Below are 22498 nucleotides of genomic sequence, written 5' to 3'. Positions count from 1 at the left end.
TTGCCCAGTACTCCCTAACAGAGTAGTCTGTAGGGAATTTTTGAAGTCTACCAAGTGGTTACGCTTGAAAAACAAATGCTTCCAGGTACCTCTTTCTTCCCCATTACACCTCCAGCATTTGTCATCTACCCAAGGAAAGATTTTTTGGAGTCTACTTGGGGTATATAAGTACCTACGCAAACACTTCCAAGCAAAAATCCTAAATCTTCTAGACTTTCTTTCATATTCGGGAGCCACATATATGTCCTCCCATTGTTTCTTTGTGAATTGCTTATCTAAGCTCTCTTCCCAATCGTTTCTGATTAATTCCTATAGTTATTGTGCAATTTTTTATATACCCTACTGATTATCCCCTTTTTAATAGCAGCTTCTGTTCTAGATTCCACTAAAAACCTCAACCAATGCAAGTCTTTCACTTGGGAATCCCCAAGCCCTTTCTCTTTGTACTCTGATATCAGGGAAGGCAATCTCTACCCTGCAGTTCAAATGTCTTCTTGGCCCTTTCCCATTGTATTACCTTTCCCTCTCTAATTATTTTTCCCAATACATTGGTTCCTTTGCTAGCCTCCTCTAGTAAATTCCAGCATCCTTTTGCTTATTCTCTGTACCCCTAATTGCAGTCATCCTTATTGGCAGAATTCCAGTGTTGGCTTAGTTCTTAGTATATTTTGTGCCACTTTATGAATGTAATATTCTATGTAACTGTTATTCTGTTAAAATCCCACTCTTTTTTATTTCTTAAATTCCCCTGCTTCATCATCATCATCACCCCTTTCTACTTTGAATTATAAATTTCTGCTTGTGTTATGTATAAGATCCTTAATTGTGTGGTTCTGCAATATCCCTTCAAATCAGGTAATCCTAAACCTCCTTTTTCTATTGGAAGGATCAACTTATCCCACTCGACCCTTGCCCTCTTCCCTTCTCAGATAAAATCCTTCAACTCTTTATTAATTTCTATCCGCAACATCTTCTGTGATTGATAAAATATCCCTGACATGTATATAAAACTAAAGGGACTGAAAACATTTTCAGTACTTGTATCTTGCTATAGATATCTATAAACAAGAGCTTCCAGTTTTTCAGTTTTTTTGATTATTTTTTGTTTAGTCTCTTTCTACATATCCTTTGCAGCCATAACAGAATAGTTTTTATCATGTACAGTAGGTAAACTGCAACAATGCATAGAAGAGCTCAAATGTTGCACAGAATACATATAGTAGTTACAGGTGCTACATGCGGAAGTAGTCTGTGGTGACATCAGCAGTTCACTGATAAACAAAACCCCACTATCCTGAATAAGCAAAAATATACCTGACCTGTATATAAAACTAAAGGGACTAAAAACATTTTACTGCCTGTGTCTTGCTATCCATATCCATAAGCAGGAGCTTCCAGTTTCTCAGTTTTTGAAGTATCATTTGTTTAGTCTCTTCCCATACATCCTTAGTTACCATAACAGCATCCTTTTTAAACCATGCTCAAAAATACTTCATTTTATCATGTCCCCATAAGTATGCATATTGTTGAACCAATTCTTGTGTGGTTACATAGTTAACAGATATAGCCTTTGTTTTATCTTCATTAATTCTATATCCAAAAAAAACCCAGAACTGTGTCAAAAAGATCCACAACACTGAGATCCCCCTTAATGGCTCTGTCAGGTACAAAATACTATCATCTGCAAATAAAGCCAACTTTTCTTGAATACCAGACCAGTTTTACCCTTGCATTTCTGAGTCCCTTATTTTCTTTGCTGATGGTTCGAAATTCAATGCAAATAACAAAAGGGAGTGGCGTACTCATAAAATCACAGATTACCCTGTCAAATACTTTCTCTGCTACAAGACCCACCAACAACAGCAATATTTTCTTATATTCTGCTTCCCTCTGGATCATCGTTTTATTAAGGTTGTCAAATGTTTGCTTTCCCTCCACAAAAAAACACTGATCCACATCTATCAACTTTAGCAACTCTTTTGACATTCTTTTTTTAGCCATTACACATAAAAACGTTATAACTGTGGTTTAAAATTAAAATGAGCCTTTATGAAGCTGGATCTGATGGGTCTTTACCATCCTTAGGTATTAAAGCTACAACAGATTTTTTTCCAGGATGTTGGTGCTTCCCCACCTTTTAAAATACTATTTAAACAAAACCTTCCAGATCTTTAGCACTTTCTTGCATCCTAGCTTCCAAACTTCAACGGGAAAACCATCTGTCCAGGGACACTGTATTGCAAATTGGTTACACATCACCATTTTTATCTCATCTCTTCTTAACTGTTAATTGTTGAGACTCAACAACTCTAACCTTGGCATATTTAAGTCTTCCATAAATGTTTCCATTTGTTCTTTTTCTTGATTTCCCCATTTCTCTGCTTTATACAAATGTTCCTAAAATTTCTGAAATATCTGTAATCCATCTACATGATTTCTGGTTATTTTTCTTGTTATAGGCTCCATAATTTTGCAACAAAAATTTCTACTTTGATACCCAAGTCATTGTGCCAAAAGTTTTTGTGCTGTGGAGTTAGAACACAGTTGCTTAACAGCAGTGTTTCTAAACTCATGCATATTATCCAGGTACTCCCTTATTTTCTCTTTAGCACTCTGCAACTGCACCTCTTCTTTTTCAGTGAGACTCACCTTATTACATAGTACGTTTACCTTTGTCAGCCCCTCTAAATATTTTTTGTTACTTCTTAACCATATCTCTTTTTCTTTTATGTCTACCCCATTTTTAAACTCCACTTTCATTTTGTCCCACTCACTAGTTATAACTTCTAGAGTAGTTTCTATCTTCCTAATAACTCCAAAATAATTTATACTATCCATTTTTTTAATTCCTCTCTTTTTAACAGGTAAGTGGGGAAGTAACAACATCCCATTTTTACTTCATTAACCTACATTTTTACTTTAGTAATTATTGGGACATGATCCAAAGTAAGTATTGGACGTGTCAAAGTTCTCAATTAAATGCATATTTTCCTGTGAAATATAATTTCTGTATAGTCTAGCCCAGTTATTGTACCTTGGGGAATAACATGTAAATTTTCTCCAAGTTTCTACTAGTTGATTCACATCTGCCATACCAAATATTTTCATAACCTTCTTCAGACATCTACCCTATTTTGTGTTTTTTAATTTCTCCAATTCTTTTGGGTTTCTAATACCATGATGGGAATGGACCCCATTCCTACATCAAAGTACATTTAAATTCATGAAATTAATATTGTTTCACACTTTGATGTCAGCCATTAGTTCTCTTCACAGCACCCGGAATGTGCTCAGTAATGACTCCTTCTGTAATTCGTATGGAGTTGCATGTATTGGTAGCATATGTAAATATGATTGTAGACTCTTCTTTATAAGACCTGTTGGTACTTTCTGGGTATCTTTCTTTCACATTGCTTTTGTTTCTGCATGAAAATCCTGATATTTTATAATTTACTGTTTCTCTCTACTCAGGACACTGTAGTCACTGGGTGTGGCGATTTCAATGATTAATGGTACTTTTGTCTTCTTTTCCTGGACCACTATACCAGGTTTTCTAGCATCTGTCTTTTGAACTGTTGGTAATGGACAATCCCACGTGATGTAGACTTCTTCATTTTCTGTGGTGATTTGTGGCTCATGTTTCCAGTGTTTTTTAGCCACTTCAGTACCATAATGTTTTCACAATCCCCAGTGCAATGTCTTGCCACATTATTATGCCTTTCAGTATATAGTCCTCCTGCCATTAGTATGCTGCAGCCAGCAACAAGGTGTGCAACTGTTTCCAATTCAGTTTTACAAAACCTACATTTGTCTGTTTCTCCCACATGTTCAATGGATTTTGTAAACCAACATGTATTCAGCCCACTATCTTGGGCCGCCAATATTAACCTTTCATCTCTTGGTTTGAATTCGCCTCTCCTTAACCATTACTGTGTTCGTTCCTGATCAACACGAGGGTCTTCTAGAAGTTTTCTATACCTGCAGCAGTATTTATGCATTTTCTACATTTCTTGCCTTCTCATCTGATCCTTCATCTTAGTCTTTTTTTTTGTTTTTTTGGCACATTCAGTTGCTGCCTGATTTTTATCTACTTCTGGTTTGATTTCCATTCCTGCTTGACGCCAATATGCTTCTGCTAGATTAAGCAAAAAAGTAATCTGAGACTTATTCTCCTCATGTTTCAAAACTTTCACTACATTTGGGTCTTGTGAGGTCACCAGATATGTGTGGAGTCCCACTATTGCAGATCTATACCTATAATCAATTTCAAGGAGGCCCATCCCTCCTTCGGAATGGGGAATATGTAATCTTGGTATGCACTGATTTTTATAAATTATTTGGTGACCATAAAGCATCCTCCTTGTTTTGCTATCTAATCTATCCAACACGTTTTGGGGCCAGCCAATCACTCCAAAATTGTAAGTTCGGGCAGGAAGAACAAAGTGGTTTATGGCTTGGATTTTATTCCTAGATGTCAGTGCTGTTTTCAGGATTAATTTAAGTCTTCTCAAGTATTCCTTACTAAGTTTTATTCACATTTGTTCATGTTTTATTGCTGATCTTTCATCAGTTCCCAAATAATTATACACTTCTTGCTCAAGTTCTTTTTATATCACATTCATGCCCCAAATTGACGTTTTCATGGTGTTGTAGTTTTCTTGCTTTAAAGGCTGCTTTTGCACATTTATCAGGACCAAATGACATTCTTATATAATCTGAAAAAGTTTTGACAACTTGCAGTTGTGCTTTCAGTTCCTCATCTGATGAGCTATACAGTTTTAAATCATCGACAAAGAGAAGATGAGAAGTCTTTACACTTTCTTGTTTTCTAGGAGCCAGGTTATAGCCATGGCCTAAGCTGTTAAGTATACAGCTTAATGGGTTAAGGACAATGCAGAACAGCAGCGGTGACGGAGTCACCCTGCAATACCCCCCTTTGAATTTTTATCCCTGGGGTAATAATTTGTCCTTTATCATGGCTTAATTGCAGAGTGGTCTGCCAGTGTTTCATAATCACTGTAATGTAGCCGATTAATGCACAGTGAATCGTATACATTTTTAAGCACTCTTTTATCCATGAATGTGGGATACTATCAAATGCTTTTTTGTAGTCAATCCATGCCATACTTAGATTCTTCCCCTTTTTACTGTTCTCCACTATAACTTTATTTAATAACAACTGATCCTTTGTTCCATATCACTTTCTTTTATTACCCTTTTGTTCTACTGCCATAATGGTGCTTTCTTCTAAACGACTATAAACTCTGTCGGCATCAGTTCTCACGTATAATTTATACGTTGTCGAAAGGCAAGTTATTTGTCTATAATTTTTAGGGTAGCTTGCAGGTTCACTCTAGGAGCATGTTTTTCCTGTTGTTAACCAGGTTGATGTCTGTTCAGGATGCGCATATAAATAGTTCTTACTCATGGCTAAATCTTCATGCAAATATGTAAATACTTTCAAGTTTGGTACCGCATCTGGGCCTGCGGTTTTTCAATTAGAGGCTTTTCTTAACTTTCTTTCAGTCTCTCTGGCTGTTACTTCATCCCATTTCATATCATGTACCTTTAAACCTCTTATTCTTTCTTTAACGTCTTCTATCCATTTAGCATCTTTGTTATGTTCCACAGGATCTTCATAGATACTACTCCAAAATGTATCTATTTCTTCTTTTTTGGTGGCCTTTCTATTCCTTTTACCTTATTTCCCAATTCTCTATAAAACTGTTTTGGGTAATCAAAAAATTGCGTATTTTGTACTTTTCCTTTATATTTATCTTCATATCTTCTAATTTTTTCTGCCTGTGCTGAAATTTTTAGTTTGTTAATTGCTATATGTTCCCCAAGATGCATGCTCATTGTTGCAAATCAAATTCTATTTCCCACCGATAAGTAATTTTTCCTGCTGAATGCTGATCATTTCTAGCATTTTTAAGCTCCATAATCTCAGTTTTGAGGGAATAGAAATATATGGCTGTGTAATCCTCGTAACTGCTCAGTAGTCCCTAACTACGACAAATCTGTCATTATTATCTATTTTATCTCTATATTCTTCTTCTATCACTATTTGAGGTCCTCTAGCAATTAATTATAAGTACTCCTCTTTTCCCGTGTCCCTGATATCCTGTTAAATATCTATCCTGAAATCCTTTCTTTATCAAACTCAAATGCTCAGTTCTTTCCAAATGTGTATCCTGTAGCATTGCTACTTGTACTCTGCATTTCTTAATATAATTAAATATTTTTTCCTGTTTTCCATACATGAGACCATTCACATTCCAAGATAAAATGGAAAGTGCCACTGTTATTACAAGAAGTCATTATTCCCACTTGTTATTTATGGCAGCTTTTTAAAGTGTCTATTTCTAGCTTTTGTGATACATGCACCCACTAATGTTTGGCAGGTTAATCCTTTATACAGTTTTCTTATCAACATTGGAACCTATGTCACAAAGACTTTTTGTTTTAAAGAAAACCCCCCCAAAAATCTTCAGATAATAAAGTGTATCCCTCCTAATAGGAAAAACTGTCCCATATAGATAGCTGCAAACATAGACCTTAATTAACCTAAAGGTGAGGTTATCCATGCTAAGATGCATGCTACTGCCTGTGCTTCTGCTTACTCTAATTGCTGTCAGTTTTTTTTCATCTTTTTTCCCTTCCCAGATATGAAAAACAACTTGCAGACTTTCAAAAAATATTAACTTTTAGCCTTGAAGAAACCAGTGCATTGGCTTTCTTTTATTGACCTATAATCAGCTTCTGAGAAGAAGCCAGTGCATTGGCTTTCTTTTATTGACCTATAATCGCTTGTGTGCATGGAAACATCATTGAAAAAATATGGTCCCCACAGTAGGCTTCTAAAGGCAAGTTGAAACATTTTTCTTAAAGGAAAACTTTTCAATATATATTATGTATAATCTTACACCCAATATTATCTTATTTGCTTGTTTCCACTTAACACTTGTCATTAGATTAAAGCTAAGGGTCTTAATCCTGGCATTCACCTATGCAAGAATAACAAAAACATATTAGCTTTACATATATTATGATCTGTGCACTTTTGCATCTCCAACCACAAGAACTGAAGATTACAGCCTATATAACTTAAACATGCTTTTGTCTAGACTTTTTTTTCTCTTTTTGCATTACAATGCCTATATTTCTTAATACTAAAAAATAAGAAATGATCAATGGTGAACATATTGTATATAATTATATACATATAATATATGTATATATTGTTTATTGTTATGTTATTACTTCATGTAAAATTCATTTTATTTTATTTGCTTAAAAAATGAGTTCATTTCATTTAACTTTATTGTATATTAAATTTCTCAAATAAAAATGTTTTGGAAAAAAAAAGAAATAAAGAATAAAAGCAACTTTTATAAAACATCCAATTTATATCATGAAAGGTTTCATAGAAATACTGTTAAGAAAAAAAATGTTTAACTTACTGTTACTATGCTCCTTTCTCTTGCCCTCCCCTCAGTGTCCTTCCAAACATTAACGGCATGAAGCAAGGCAAATGCTTTTCAGTTCCTCTCAAGTTTAACAAAGTCAACCAAAGTCCAGTCTTTCCATTTTTTTACTGTACAGCCGTATTTCCAAATGAGATTAATGCTTTGCAGTCTAACATTTTCACTATGTTCAAAGTTGCTTATCTTCTTCCTGTTTATCTCCAGCTCCAGATTCTGACTCAGTTCCAAGGTACTCACAGTTCTTCCATTTAACTACACTGCTTTTGTCTATCTCTCAAGCATTTTTCTTTGGAACAATGGAAAATGTTTCACTGGCGGCAAAGTCTCTCCATGTGTTTTGTTAACAGAAGAGAAGTAGAGCCCCCCCCCCCCCCGCTTGATGGTTCACTTTTTGTTGGGAAAAGATTTGTATTTCCTCCGTAGTCTGTTCTGCATCAAAAAATGACTTTGATCCTCCTGGAAAACATATTCTGAAGACAGCTGGATACAGAAGCTTGAATCTCACAGTTGCCCTTATTGCTGGAATAACTTTGTTTCTCTTCTGAATTTACTAAAAGTGACAAGAGTTCCTGGCCCTTATCTTTCAATTTCTTTTTTCTCACTGGGAGAGCTGAAGTTAAGATGTTGATCAGTGTGGAGCCATCTTGCAAGTGCTGCCTGTTTTAAAATTGCCTATGCTTTGTGTGGGACTATAAAGGGCAAAACAATACTTTGAATAAATCTTAATTTTTCAAACACAAATCATTGCAGAAAAGGTGATGAACTTTACTCTTCATATTTTAAGAGAAATGTAACCATATTACATACAAACATAATGTATTAATTAAAAGTTTGAAATCTGAACAAAAAGGTTGATACTCTTAAAAAAACACAAAAAATGAAAAGGCTGATACTCTGGTGCATTGGAACTATACAGGGTTCTCTGTCTTTTCAACTAGCATTAACTGCAAACAAGATATGCAGCACTAGTTCTCTGTGACAGTGCAATGTCTTGTCAACTTCAATCAATTTTATGCTTCATTTTGAAACGGTCTGTAATCTAGTGATAATTTATATGATGTTAGAGAATGGGCAAACTGTTCAGTAAACCCTGATTGAAGAATGAGCTTTGTTTAGCATAGTGTGCGTGTGTGTGTCTGCGCGTGCGTGTGTGTGTGTGTGTATATATATATATATATATATATATATATATATATATATATATATATATATATATATATATATAGACATTAAAACAATTTTTACCACACTTGTTTTATTGGTGAGGTAATTTTCCAATGGTTGTTTGATCATTGTGTAGTAAGAGTTAAATATATATAGGCATTAAATACTTATATAAAAAAGTAAAGTACTTCTTCCACCAAAAAAAATTACATATACTAAGCAAGTATAAAACATTGGGAGGAGGAACTATTTAATATCCCAAAAAAAAATATATATATATATACATATATGTACACACACACACTCACCTGTGTGTGTATGTATGTGTGTGTATATATATATATATATATATATATATATATATATATATATATATATATAGTATTGACTCACCCTGTTGGGCATTATTGCTAATGTAATACCTATCAAAGTCCACTACCGTCCTGACTCCTAGGTACTACACAGAAATCTGTCTCCTCAGTCTGCTGATCAGTCTGCTGATCATTCATCTTTGTGACTGTTGTTGTCCACTATTGTATTTTCTCCATTCACATCACACTTCTGCATTGCAGGGATGACACCTTTCAGATGCCCAAAGTGTAATTTTGTAGGACAAGCCATTTCCACAACTGAAAGAAAGGATTGGAATTCACTCCATTTGCTAAAATAAAAGTTCACTTTTACAGAATTTGGGCTGTTTCTATCATATTAAGTTGTTTCAGATACAAAATAATTAATTTGAGCAACTATTAGGAGAATTTAGGAAATATTTTTTTGCCCTAAAATTTCATGACAATTCCCATGTTTTTTTTTTTTTTTTTTTTTTTTTTTTAGAAAGTAATTGCTCAATAGGGACTGTCCTGAATAAAGGAACAAGAGTGGTAACCCTACTGCATTAGCACTCCATGGTTTACCCTATGGATTGCTGTGCATGCTGATAGTGGTTCAGAATCCTAACAGCCTTATTCTGCTGCTCTGTTGAAATTCCTGATTTCTTATTCATGATATTATACTGAATATGTTGATAAAATGACACCGGCATTTTTCATTGCTTTTAAATAAGCTGCCTAAATGGGTCATCTTTGTGATAATTAGGTCCAGTGCATTCCTGCTTAATGCTTGTTGTCAAAGTCTGAAACAAACTTAAAAGCTAGTGGTAGAAAGAGCTTAAATCATAATAGACACTCACAAATAAGGACCTGCCAGCCCATGTTATTTACTGAGATGTCCTTGCTTACTATATTGCCATGATCATGTCTTATGTATGTGTGAATATTCAACAGGAATCCCATACTGAAAAGGAGATTCCTTACCCAGAGAGTCCGGATATTGTGAGAAAGACTGCAAATGTAGCACATTCATCTGAATGCTGACATATGTGAATGTCTTGCAACCTGCAATGAGCTATAAAAGGTACTGGACCCTTTGGAAATACTTTTGGAGCTGTAGATGGACCAAAACAGTACCAGTGGCAACAGCCTTGGAAATTGTACCTACAGAGTCGTAAACATTTTCAGACAATGAGTAGTGACCTGTGAAATACAAGCAACTAAACTACATAAAGCAGATTTCCCTCACAAGATGAAACTGAAGCTAAATAATTTCTCATACTTTCACAATTAGTAAGGATAAACTTTAACTTATGAGCCTGACAGTTCAGAATTCTAAAAATCAAAACTGTAGAAGCAGTTTTCCTAAACTTATCAAAAGCTTTACCATCCATATCAGAAGAAGGGTTGGAATTAACAAAATGCTTAGCAGCAGCTGAATTAACCAAATCTATAGCTGCTGGATCAGGTCTGGGACTAGTATAAAACTTGAAGGACTGAAGTACTTTGTGCATTCTACTTTCTTTCTTAGGGGAAGTAGTTTGGCTGTCAGTGAAAGCCCAAGCTGTAATAAACACATCCTCCAATACTGACAGCACTGGGGAATGGGCGAGGGTTCTGGAAATTCCAGTTGTAGCAAATTATAATATTTTTTAAGGGACTGAAAGCCACAATATTTTCCCACTGAAAACATTGGTTCATTCTGTAAATAGTCTTTGAGAAAGAGAATCCCGCACAGGCAGAATCAGGTACAACACTATTCTCAGAATCTGAATTAGAACTTTGAGTAGAAAACACCCCATCATTACTTTCACATTCTTCTACAGATTCCACTTCTTGAACCTATTCAAGGAAACAGGAACCCCTTTTTCTTTTACCAGAAACCACCTTACAAGAAGGGTCTACAGCCTGCACAAGACCCTGAGCAAATCCTAATAAATTATTCCTATCCATAGTAACTGACACAAGAGAAGCTAACCATTTAGTTTTCTGTCTCTTGTTCATAGGTTCATAGGTTTATACTAGGCTATCTGCCCTAAGGCATTTATAAGCCTAGCCCAGAGTTTTTGTGGCTTACGCCACCCCTTATGTTAAAAAATAATGTGCCCATTAGTTTGTTGTGCCTCTGTCCAGCAGTGACACAGAGATGATTCCCGGGGTAAACGTACGATCTCCCATCCACCGGTCAAGATTTCTCTTGAACAGAGCCAGCGAGGTGCTCTGTCTCACATGGACCGGGATTTTATTCCACAAATTAGGGAGTCTCTGGGTGACAAATCTATCCCTCCAGCATGTCCTATTTATATCCGTGCTAAGGTTTAAGTCGCTTGCTCTAGTGGATCTGGTAGATTTGAATTTTTTGAGGTGGAGCATGTCCATTAATTCCGGGTTGGACATGGCCTTGTAAGTCAGGCACAGGTCACCTCTGAGCAGACGGTATGCGACTGAATAGAGCTGGAGTTTCTTCAGTCTGGCAGCATATGACAGATTTTGGAGTCCCTTTATCCTTTTAGTGAGGAACTTTTGGGGTCTCTCCAATTGCTGCAGGTGTCGGGTGAGATACATCCCGAATGGGGCATTGTACTCGATCATTGGTCTGATAAGTGAAGATTACAGGGGAACAATGACCTCACTTGATCTGGATGTGAATCCCTTCATGATCAGGTGGGCAATGTAGAAGGTTTTTCTAACCACTTTAGCAATGTGAGTGTCAAAAGAAAGGCCACTGTCAACCTGGGTCCCCAGGTCCCTGATAACCTCTTCTGTGCTTAGTGGATTGCCACCTATATGGTAGCTTGGGGTTACCTTGTTTTTCCCGAAGGGTATGACTATACATTTTTTGGCATTTAACATCAGGCCATGGCTCTGGCACCAGCTATCAGTTTCCGTGAGACCCCTCTGAAGGATATCTGTGTCCGATGTACTTTCCACTATGGCTCCCAGTTTGCAGTCATCTGCAAACTTTGTCAGCCATAGTCCTCCTATGTTAGCCTGTACTTCTGAGAAGTAGATGCCGAACAACAGGGGCCCAAGGACTGAGCCCTGTGGGACACCACTTGTGACCGGCTTGGAGTCTGACATGGCGCCAGCTACTCTAACCCTGTGGGTTCTGTCCTTTAGCCAGTTTGCAACCCATCTTGTGACATATGGGTTTACATTTAAGCTGGTAAGTTTCTCTATAATACCCAAGTGGGGTATTGTGTCGAAAGCTTTTGCAAGGTCAAGGTAGGCTGTATGGACTGCCTTTCCCTCATCAATGGCCTTGGTGACTGTTTCGAAGAAGTCAACCAAGTTCAGAAGGCATGATCTGTCCTTGACAAAGCCAAACTGGGTCGGGTCCAATGTCTGCAAGTCCCCTATGTCTTTGTTTATGAGTTCCATTATGATCCTATCCATAGCTTTGCAGACCAGGCTTGTTAAGCTTATGGGGCGGTAATTACCAGGGTCCGTAGAGGCACCACCTTTGTGGAGTGGGACCACAGTTGCCGTATGCCACTCCTTGGGCACGTATCCTGTGGTAAGGCTAAGATTAAACAGCTGCCTTATGTGCGGGTTTAGTTCCTCATTGAGGTCGTGTAGCACACAGCCGGGGACACCATCCGGTCCCATTGATGCTGTGTTTTTAGCTTTAGAGAGAGCAGCTTTCACCTGCGCATTGGAGATGTCTGGGAGGCTGCACTCCGCTGGGATAGTTATCTCTCCTTTTGCGGGGGAGAGGGGCCTGAAGTTTGCACTGAACCTGTCTGCCAGTATGTTGGCAATGTCTGTGGGTTCAATGATTTTTGTATCATTTTGGACTAATTCTGAGCATATCTGGGAGTTTCCACCCAGGTTTCTAACATAGCTGAAGAAGGCCTTATGATTGTCTTTTGAACCTATGGCAATTTTTCTCTCAAAGTTGGCCTTGGATGATTTTATGAGTGCTCGTATTTTTTTACTAATAATGATCAAAGGTGTCTTCTCTTTTATGGATTTTGCTCTATCATGTAACAGCTTTCTCCTCTTATTGTAAAGTTTGTTTATGGCTGGGGTCCACCAGACTGGACGTTTGCCCTTGGTGTAAAGAGTCTTGATTTTATTAGGGATTGCCTGATCCATGCAGTCCTGGAGGTGTTCGTAGAAGGCATTTGTAAGGGCTTCCGCAGCTTGGGTTGTGGTTTCCACTGGCTCCGGGGCCTTGAAGGATACCACACCAGTCTTGAGTAGTGTGAAGTTTGCTTTAGAGAAGTTCTTCACTGTGGTCTTTTTTGTTTGGGGTGGGGGCGGGATGTGGATATCCAGTGAGATTAGTTTGTGATCTGATCTCGCCAATGAGGGATATACTTCCGGTGTGGAGCATTTTGTCCCCATGTTTGTGATGATGAGATCTAGTATATTTTCTCCTCTTGTGGGAACGGTGACTAGTTGTTCCATGGCATTTGAATTTATGAACTCCAGGAACCTTTGGGCTAGAAAGTTTGGGCTTGAGTAATGTTCCCAGTCTATATTCGGGTAGCTGAAGTCACCCAATATAATGGTGTTTGGAGATACTTTTATACCCTCCAGTGTCTTCAGGAAGGCTGTGTGGGGTTCCTGAGTTTGAGTAGGTGGCCTGTAGCATGCTACAAATTGTAGAGCAGTTTTGCCTATGGTTAATTGCACCTGGATGGTTTCCGATGCTTCGTGCGTTGCCACCAACCTGGAGGTGTGGGTATACTTGATGAATATTGATACACCTCCTCCTTTTGTGGTGTGGTCCGGGTTTTGGGGCCGGAACGCATGATATGAGGTAAAACCCGATAGTGCCGGAGTGCTCTCAGGAGCCTTGAACCAGGTTTCAGTCACAGCACAGACATCGATGTTCTCCATACTGAGAAGGGCCTCGAGTGCGTGCATTTTGAGATTTAGACTTCTGGCATTGAGCAGCATTACCCTTAGTTTCTTCCCATTTTTGTTTTCTAGGGTGGTAGGTTTAGAATTTGAGCCTTGCCTAAAAAAGGCACTATGGGGGTGGCAAGAGCCTTAGCCAATATCTGGAATCCCAGGGGTGACAGGTGCAAGCCGTCCCTTGCGAAGCAGCGTGGCTTGTCAAGCATGTCATCCCATGCAGACAGACACTGGATCCCCTTTGAATGACACCAGAAATTAAGTCAATTGTTAAAGCTGATCATCTTGTCTCTATGTTGTGGCATCATTCTTGGCGAAGGAAGGATGCTGCTTAGGGTCAGGGTCATACCTGCCTGGGCTACATAATCAGAGAGCTCCTCTATGTCTCTTTTCATGTAGTCTAGGGAGGTATGTCTCAGGTCGTTCACACCAGCATGGACAGTGACTGTGTCATATTTGTACTTGCTGTGGAGTGACCCGAGTGCTTGTGTTATGTGGTGGATTCTAGCGCCCGATAGGCAGCTTACTGTGACCCTCTCCTTGTTCAGCCTGGTGAGTGGGACGTCAGTGTGTCTGACTATGGAGTCACCTATGACAAGTATGTTTGGTGTTGTATTTGGCCTTAAGGGCTGTGACTGCTTTGCACACTGATTTTGTGTTTTATGTGTTGACTGTGGTGTGTCATGAGGTGGCGGTTGCTTGGGTGTCTGCTTTGGAGGCCTCTGCTGTTTAGGTAAATTTTTGCTCAGAGCCTCCGAGTATATCTTTGTGTGTTTGATTCATTGTTGTGATAGCTTTATGTGAGACTGGTTTTGTGATGTGTGTAGTTGCCTTCTCCTCCTGTCTGGTCTTGCCAGTCCTGAGTTGAGAGAGCTCAGCCTCCAGTTTGGCTAAATAGCTGCATCTCTCGCAAGTATTTGTGTTATGTGGGAGGAGGAGAGGGTTGTCTGTGTACATGAGGCAATTGTAACATTGCCTCAATATTCCCAGATTCACCAACTGGACAGGAGAGGACGCCAGCATCTGGCCCTTCGACATGCTAGAGAAATTAAGAAGTTTGGGGTGTAACTGAATGAGAGAGGACTTAGTAAGGAAGTGGGTACTCCTGGGGGGGGGGGTTCGCTAGTGAGGGACTTTGTATAATACAGAAGTGCTAAGCCTGAAAAGAAGATGCTTTTAAGACAAGTGCTGAGCTTTTTTTTTTTTTGGAGAAAAAAAAAAAAAAGCTTTTAGGAACAAGTGCTGCACTTTTTAGTTAAGGGATATACTGTTTAGATTACTAGTAGAGCAGTTCTAAGGGAAAAAATGAAGAACAGACTTGAAGACTTGAATGAAGAACAGTTGACAGAAAAGTTAAGGAAAACATGCTCAGTATTAGCAGAAACAGTTTCCCCAAAGATGAACACAACATTCTGGTTAACCTGAAGCACATTCCCTGCCCCTTCTCCCATGACTGACAAGAGTGGCTCTCCCTTGCCCACTGAGGGGACCCGAACAGCCCCAGAAGATGTGGTTAACCACAGTCCATAATGGCTATATAGGCAACTTCAGAGCGATCTGAGGAAAAAAAAGATGAGTGGCCTGAGGAACCAGCTTTAGCTACAGTAGAGTCACCCACCAGCAGTTGAGGCAACTTACCAGTCTACTGTGGTGGCAATGGATACTTAACAATCTTTATCTTTTTGTAGCTGGAAGAAGGTCTGACATAGTGACTGGTAGTTTTTTCTGTGGTCAAGCCAAAAATGGTGCTTGTTTCCCAGGGCAGTTTAGTAGTTATGGTTGTTAAAACAGGAAAGTAGCGAAAAAGTAACTTTTCCCACAAAAAACACAATAAAAAGCACTTTAAACACTTTACCCAGCCCCAAAAAGTAAAATAAACACAGTTTTTCACAAAAATGTAGTTTTAAACAACTTTTTACGGCAAAAGTAAAAAAGCAAACTCATGTAAGTACATAAAAGTCACGGGACAGTCAAGGAAAATACTTTTTCCTGTTTTAAAAAGTATTGTTTCTCACAAAAAGTTAGTTTAAACAAGTTTAGAAGTAATTTGGAAGGTTTTTTCCTGAATGGAACTTATCTGCCTAGCAATGGAACAGCACTAGCTGACTGCTATGCCTGAAAAGCCTGAAGTGGAGTACTGTTCTTGGCAACAGGAAATCTCTGAAGGACTTGGCACCCAAATCTGTCTTTTTGGACAGGTCAGCTTGAGTTAGTTATATGGAAGCTGCCCTGAAGCTTTGGAAGCTGGCCAGCTGTTATATCGTATGCAGGATATAACCCATGTACCTAAGGCTACTGCAGCAGTGATCGATATGAAGAACATGCTCAGTCATGCTCATGTGTGTGTATACGAGCCATCTCTAAAGCTTGACTGCTGATTTAGTTAATTAGAAGTTATGTACTCACCATAACGTTCCATCTGAGTAGGTAGTTCATTTGTCTGCAACCTGTGGGTTACGGATCCGAGCCGGCAACTTATTTCAAGCTAATGGATCCGAGCTCCTAGCCCCTCCCTTCACCCATAATCCCCTGCTAACCCTCCATGACCTCAGATCGAGTTTGCCTCTCCATATATATCCAAAAAAAAAAAAGGATATCTAAAAACTAATAGATCCAAGAAGGTCAGGGGAAAGGAGGGTGGGATGGTTGCAGACAAATGAACTACCTACTCAGATGGAACGTTATGGTGAGTACATAACTTCTAAATCTGAAGTAGGAATGTTCATTTGTCAGCAGCCTGTGGGACAGAGTCCCCAGCTACCTGCACCCTGGGTGGCCATCATGGAAGGATATTACGAAGCACCGCAGAGCCAAAGGATGCTCTCCCTCTAGAAAGCAGGTCTAGCTTGTAGTGGTTGATAAAGGTATGAGATGAAGCCCAAGTGGCTGCAGAACAAATATCATCCAAAGGAACTCTAGACTTGAAAGCCGCAGAAGTAGAAATGGAGCGAGTGGAATGAGCACGAACTCCTTCTGGTGCGGGTCTACCCAAGGCTTGATAAGCTAGCAGGATACATTGGGAAATCCAGCGAGATAAAGATACTTTAGAGATAGCTTTCCCCAAGTAAAATTTGGCAAAGGAAATGAACAGCTGGTCGGATTGTCTATGGCCAGCCGTCCTATGGGTATAAAAACGAAGCTGCCTATGAACATCCAATGAGTGCAGCTTGTATTCACCCTTATTTTGATATTTAGGGAAGAAAACCGGTAAATTTATGGTTGGTTTATATTGGTTTCTGATGATATCTTGGGAAGAAAGGAGGGATTGATTCTGAGGTACACTCTTATCAGGGTGAAAAATCAGGTATAGAGGCTTTACAGAAAGAGCCTGAAGTTCCGACACTCTTTTTGCTGAAGTAATGGCTACAAGGAATGCTGTTTTGCATGACAAGAATTTGAGATCCACTGAAGCAGCGGGTTCAAAGGGAGGAGCAGTCAAGGCTTGAAGAACTAAAGTAAGATCCCATGGGGGTACGGCTTCTTTTACAGGAGGTCTAAGTAAAAAGGTACCCTTGAGAAAGGTTTTACACAATTTGGCTGACATCAAGGGTCCTGTATCATGTCCCACATGATAATGAGAAATGGCTGCCAATTGCACTTTGACAGTTGAATAACTAGCACGTTCTTGAAAGAGTTCAGTTAGGAAGTCTAAAATGGATGGAAGAGGAGCCGTAAAGGGATCTAGATCGTAGCGCTCCACCCAGATTGAAAAATGTTTCCATTTGCTGTGATATACCTTCCTGGTGGAGGGCTTATGTGCTGCCATGAGGATGGCTTTGACTGGTGAAGAGATACCGGGAGTCCTAACTAGGAGTGGAACTGGAGCAACCAAGCTGTCAGTTTCAGATTGTCCAGGTTTGGAGTTGGCAAGTCCAATGGATGGGAGATGAGATCCGGAATGGGATCTAGAATCCAAGGGTGATTCACAAGGTGAGACCACAGGTAAGGGAACCAAATTTGTTGAGGCCAGATTGGGGCAATGAGAATCATCTTGCTCCCCAACGGCGAGGCTTTCTGTAAGAGTTGTATCATCATTGGAAGAGGAGGATAGACAGAGAGTAGACCGGGTGGCCAAGCATGCACCAGAGCGTCTCTTGGAGATTCCCCCGGTGGCGGGATTAGAGCAAAGAAATTGTCGCATTTGGCGTTTGATGGAGATGCAAAAAGATCGCAGCAGGGTTGCCCCCATGTTGCGAATATCTGCTTCGCTACTAGAGGATTGAGAGACCACTCGTAGGGGGTAAGAAGGGTGCGGCTGAGCTTGTCCGCTAGGATGTTGGTCCTCCCCGGAATGTGCTTTGCAATCAGAAAGCGGTTGGTGGAGATCGCCCATTCCCACACTCTCATGGCTTCGCGGCAAAGAGGATAAGATCCGGTTCCCCCCTGTTTGTTGATATACCAGACCACTGACATGTTGTCCGAGTGAATTGCAATCGTTCCTGCGGGGAGGAAGCTCTGAAGTGCTTGCAACGCCAACAGCACTGCTCTCATCTCCAGAACGTTGATATGCAGGGAGGTCTCTGTATCGTTCCACGTGCATTGGACTGTCCTGCCTGAGTAATGCCCCCCCACCACCAGAGGCGTGAAGCGTCCGTGGTCACAGTGGCGATAGGGGGAGAGGTGCAGAAGGGACGGCCCGTATGGAAGTTCGAAGCTTGGAGCCACCATAGTAGCGCCCTTCTGCAAACCTTGCTGATAGCAATGGGATGGTGGAGAGGAAGGGATAGGAAGGACCATTGCACTAACAGAGTCCTTTGCAGGACTCGCATGTTCAAACGGGCGCATGGAAGGAGTGTAATCGCTGCTGCCATGGAGCCTAGTGCCCTCAGGATCAATTCCACTGGTGAAGCCTTTGAATGAAGGATAGCCCGCACATGAAGTTGTAGATTTCTGATTTTCTCGGCAGTTGGGAAGACTCGCAAATCTCTGGTGTTTATTCTGGCACCTATGAATTCTATGATCTGTGTTGGAGCCAGTAGGGATTTACCGACATTGATAGTAATGCCTAGTTGTGGGGCTAGATGGAGAAAGAAGTCTCTGGCCGAGCAAAGTAGATGCCTTGTTGGTGCGGTCAGGAGCCAGTCATCCAGGTACGGGAAGACCTGAATTCCCTGGAGTCTCAGGTGGGCCGCAATCACTGCTAACACTTTGGTGAACACCCTGGGGGCTGTGGTGAGGCCAAAGGGAAGGACCCTGAACTGGTAGTGACTGGCTCCCAGCCGGAAGCGAAGGAACCTCCTGGATCATTTGTCCATTAAGATGTGGTAATACGCATCCTTGAGGTCTATAGAGCACATCCAATCGTTCTCCCTCAAAAGGGGGAGGATAGATTGAAGAGTGACCATTTGGAATTTTTCCTTGGTTACTGACAGGTTCAAGCGGGAAAGGTCTAGGATGAGTCTCAGATCCCCCGTCTTTTTTTGGCACCAAAAAGAACCTGGAGTAGAACTCTAATCCGAGCTGGTCTTGAGGGACAGGCTGGATGGCTCTTTTTCTTAGCGGCTGCTGTATTTCTGCGGCTGCGGCCTCCCTGTGATCGGGTGGTACATCTGGGAGGTTCTTGGAATGGGGGACATGGAGAATTGGTATTTTGTACCCTCTGGATATGATGCGAAGCACCCAGTGGTCTGTTGTGATGGACTCCCATGCCGCTAGATGCTTCGAAAAACGCCCCCCGACTGCCTCCAGAGTGGAGCAGCCGGGCAACCCCTCAGGGCTGCTGCGCGGGCCACTCAGAGAAAAGTTCTCTGGACCCAAAATTTTTCGGAGCCCCTCTGCCCCTGGGGCGACGTCCTCCCTGTCCACCTCTGCCATGGTAGAACTGGTTGTCCGGAGCTGGTTGGGAATGTTGTGATTTTCGGATCCACATCTTCTTCTGTCCCTTTTGGTTCCTTGAAAAGGACCGCTGGGGAGCAGAGAAGCGGACTCCGGCAGACAACATCTTCCCATCCTTCTTGCTCTGGACAAGCATCTCGCGAACTGTTTTGCCAAAAAGGCAGAACCATCAAAGGGGCGTTCGCGAAGGACACTTTAAAGGGCTCCGTAAAGTCGCAATGACGGAGCCAGGCCTGGCTCCGCTGGCCCTAGTGGCTCCCTCTGTGGCGTGGGACAACAGCCGCATAGAGGTGTTTGAAATAGATCTCAGAGTGGCCATTCGGGTGGAGTACAATTGTTTATCCTCCTCCAACATGGACTCAGGGGGGGATGCAGCGTATTCTTTGATAAGATGCCACTGCATCCTGATGACGTGCCATGTAGTTCAGAGACCTTACTGAGAAGGTCGCTGAACTAAAGACTCACTTCCCTAAGTGATCCATCAAACGTGACTCTTTGCTCGGTGGATGGACTGAGGGATTCTCCTGAGCCAATTTCCTCTTTGTGGCTGCCGCCCTCAACATGGCATCTACAGGGGGGCCCTTACTCCAATGTGACCGGTCTGAGGGGGGGCTAAGAATTCTATCCGGTCACTTGGGTATTGGCTCCACAGTGTCCGGATCCTTCCATGCCCTGGTGGTAATAAGGTCCACCAGGGGATCGGCTGGAGGGGACACCCAGGAGGTAGACGGGCCTGCCTCGAATGCCTCCAGAAACACGGACTCGTCAGAGGAAGACTTGGGGGCAGACCACCCACCTCTGATTCTCAGCATCTCCATGATGTCTCCAAAGGAGACATCCTCAAGGGGTGATCTTGGGGAGCCTTCCCCTTCCTCCAAGTCCGTGTCCTCGGTTAAGGACTCAGGGGAGTCCACGTGCCTCCTTTTGCACTTATGCTTGCGGAGAGCTTCCTCGGGGGGACTGTCCGAGGAGACCTCGCCAGCAACATCTTGTTCCAAAGGAACCATCTGAGATGTCGAAGTAGGCTGTCCCTTTGGTCGGGTGATGGAAGCCTGGCCCAGCAGAGAGGGAGTGCAGGGAGGAATCAATGCAAGGACCGGGGGTCCGGATGCTCTCAACAGAGCCCTCTCCACAACATCGAATGCCGAGGGAGAGCCACTCTCCAATGGATCTGAAAGTCGGCTCCCACTCTGATCCGAAGAAGGGATCGGTGTGCTCCGACCTGGACGGAGCCAAAGGCACACTGAATCCCCCGGAACCGAAGCTCGGACCACGGCTCCGAGAGGTCGGATCCGACAGACTCGAGGGTAGGGTCGGATCCAAAGTTCCAAGTACTGTCGGCGCCGACCCATCCCTGGCTCCAAGGCTTCTCGGCTTCTCGGCTCCGAGCGCGCCGAACCCGGGTAGCGGGTCGGAGAAGGAGCAATTGGGTGGAAAAAAGGTGTCGAGCTCCCCTCCTGAGGGGGGGGGGGCAAGAGCACTCCCATCTGCAGCTGGGCCTGGATGAACCTTCGCATCATCCGGTCCAAGTCTGCATCAGATAAATAAAATGTGGATCTCGAAGAGGCCACTGAGGCAGGCGTGGAATGCCGCCTCGATGACCTCGACGGAGATCGGGTCTCCTCCTCCTCGGGCCCCGGGGAGAAAGAAGGGGATCGGAGCCGAGGAGGAGGAGACCTAGAAGCAATGGAGGGAGAAGCCCGCTTAGCTGGCGGGGCCGAAACGGAGGTCTCGGCCCGCCGCTTGTGGTGCTTCTCCCTCCGTTTCTCCCTCCTGGCCTCCCTGTCTTCTGACACTTTAGCGGGAATTTGAGTCCCAGTCGGAGGCAGGGGGCAGCAGTGGCAACCACCACAGGCTGTGATGGAGCCACAGGAGCAGAGGTAGCAGAGGCCGAAGCTGAATCTGGGGGTAGAAGTCCCGCCAGGACCAGCTTCGACCTCCGTTCCTTCAGTGCCCTGGGGATGAACGCTGCACAGATAGTACAGCCCGAGGTGAGGTGTTCAACCCCAAGGCACCGAACGCACCGATTGTGGCCATCAGCCGGAGAGAGCTTATGGCCACACTCGGTACATTTATAAAAGATGGCTTTTGGGGCCTCAGCCATACTTAAAGGAAAAGATAACTACACAAACACACAGGCCCCAAAAACACAACACACACGCACACTCTGACGACCAGCGAAGGAAGGGGAAACTAATTAAAGTAAAAGTACTAAAGGGTTCCTAAACACTTACACACTTTTTATTTTAAATAAAAAAGAGAATTTAGTCAGAAAAACACAAGTAGTTACTACTTAGCTGATGAGCTCAATTGGAATCCAGCTATCCACAAGCGCGGCAAACTAGATCTGGGGTCATGGAGGGTTAGCAGGGGATTATGGGTGAAGGGAGGGGCTAGGAGCTCGGATCCATTAGCTTGAAACAAGTTGCCGGCTCGGATCCGATATCGGATCCGTAACCCACAGGTTGCTGACAAATGAACATTCCTACTTCAGATCAACTGTTTCAACTCATTTTGGTCGACAAAACAGCTGATTGACAGTTGTAGCAGATCGCAATACCAGAGTTGGAGAATATGTCCTTTCCCCAGTATTGTGGAGTCTGACCTGGAATATTTCAGTAGCAGTGCATGTGGGTTGCACATGTTTCAGAGGATATGCTATTCATTAGTGATTATATATATATATATATAAAATTTAGACATGCACACAAATACATAATGTGCATACCTAACACTTGGCTTATAGAGTAAGATTTTTAAGTTTCACACAAACAAGGTCCTCACATACTCCATCTGTTCATTTAATTGCTCTTTTTC

General features: G+C 41.8%; 1 protein-coding gene across 2 annotated transcripts in view; it reads left to right on the top strand.

The window, feature by feature from the left end:
- Positions 1–22498, top strand: part of STAT6 (signal transducer and activator of transcription 6) — a 2965055-nt gene that overhangs the window by 1518561 nt on the left and 1423996 nt on the right. The gene's annotated exons all lie outside the window — the stretch shown is intronic.

The sequence above is a fragment of the Protopterus annectens genome, chromosome 9.part0 (genome assembly GCF_019279795.1).
Source record: "Protopterus annectens isolate FY-2018-M chromosome 9.part0, PAN1.0, whole genome shotgun sequence".
NCBI lineage: Eukaryota > Metazoa > Chordata > Ceratodontiformes > Protopteridae > Protopterus > Protopterus annectens.
The sequence above is the reverse complement of the archived record's forward strand: the minus strand, read 5'-3'. Positions and strand labels throughout refer to the sequence as shown.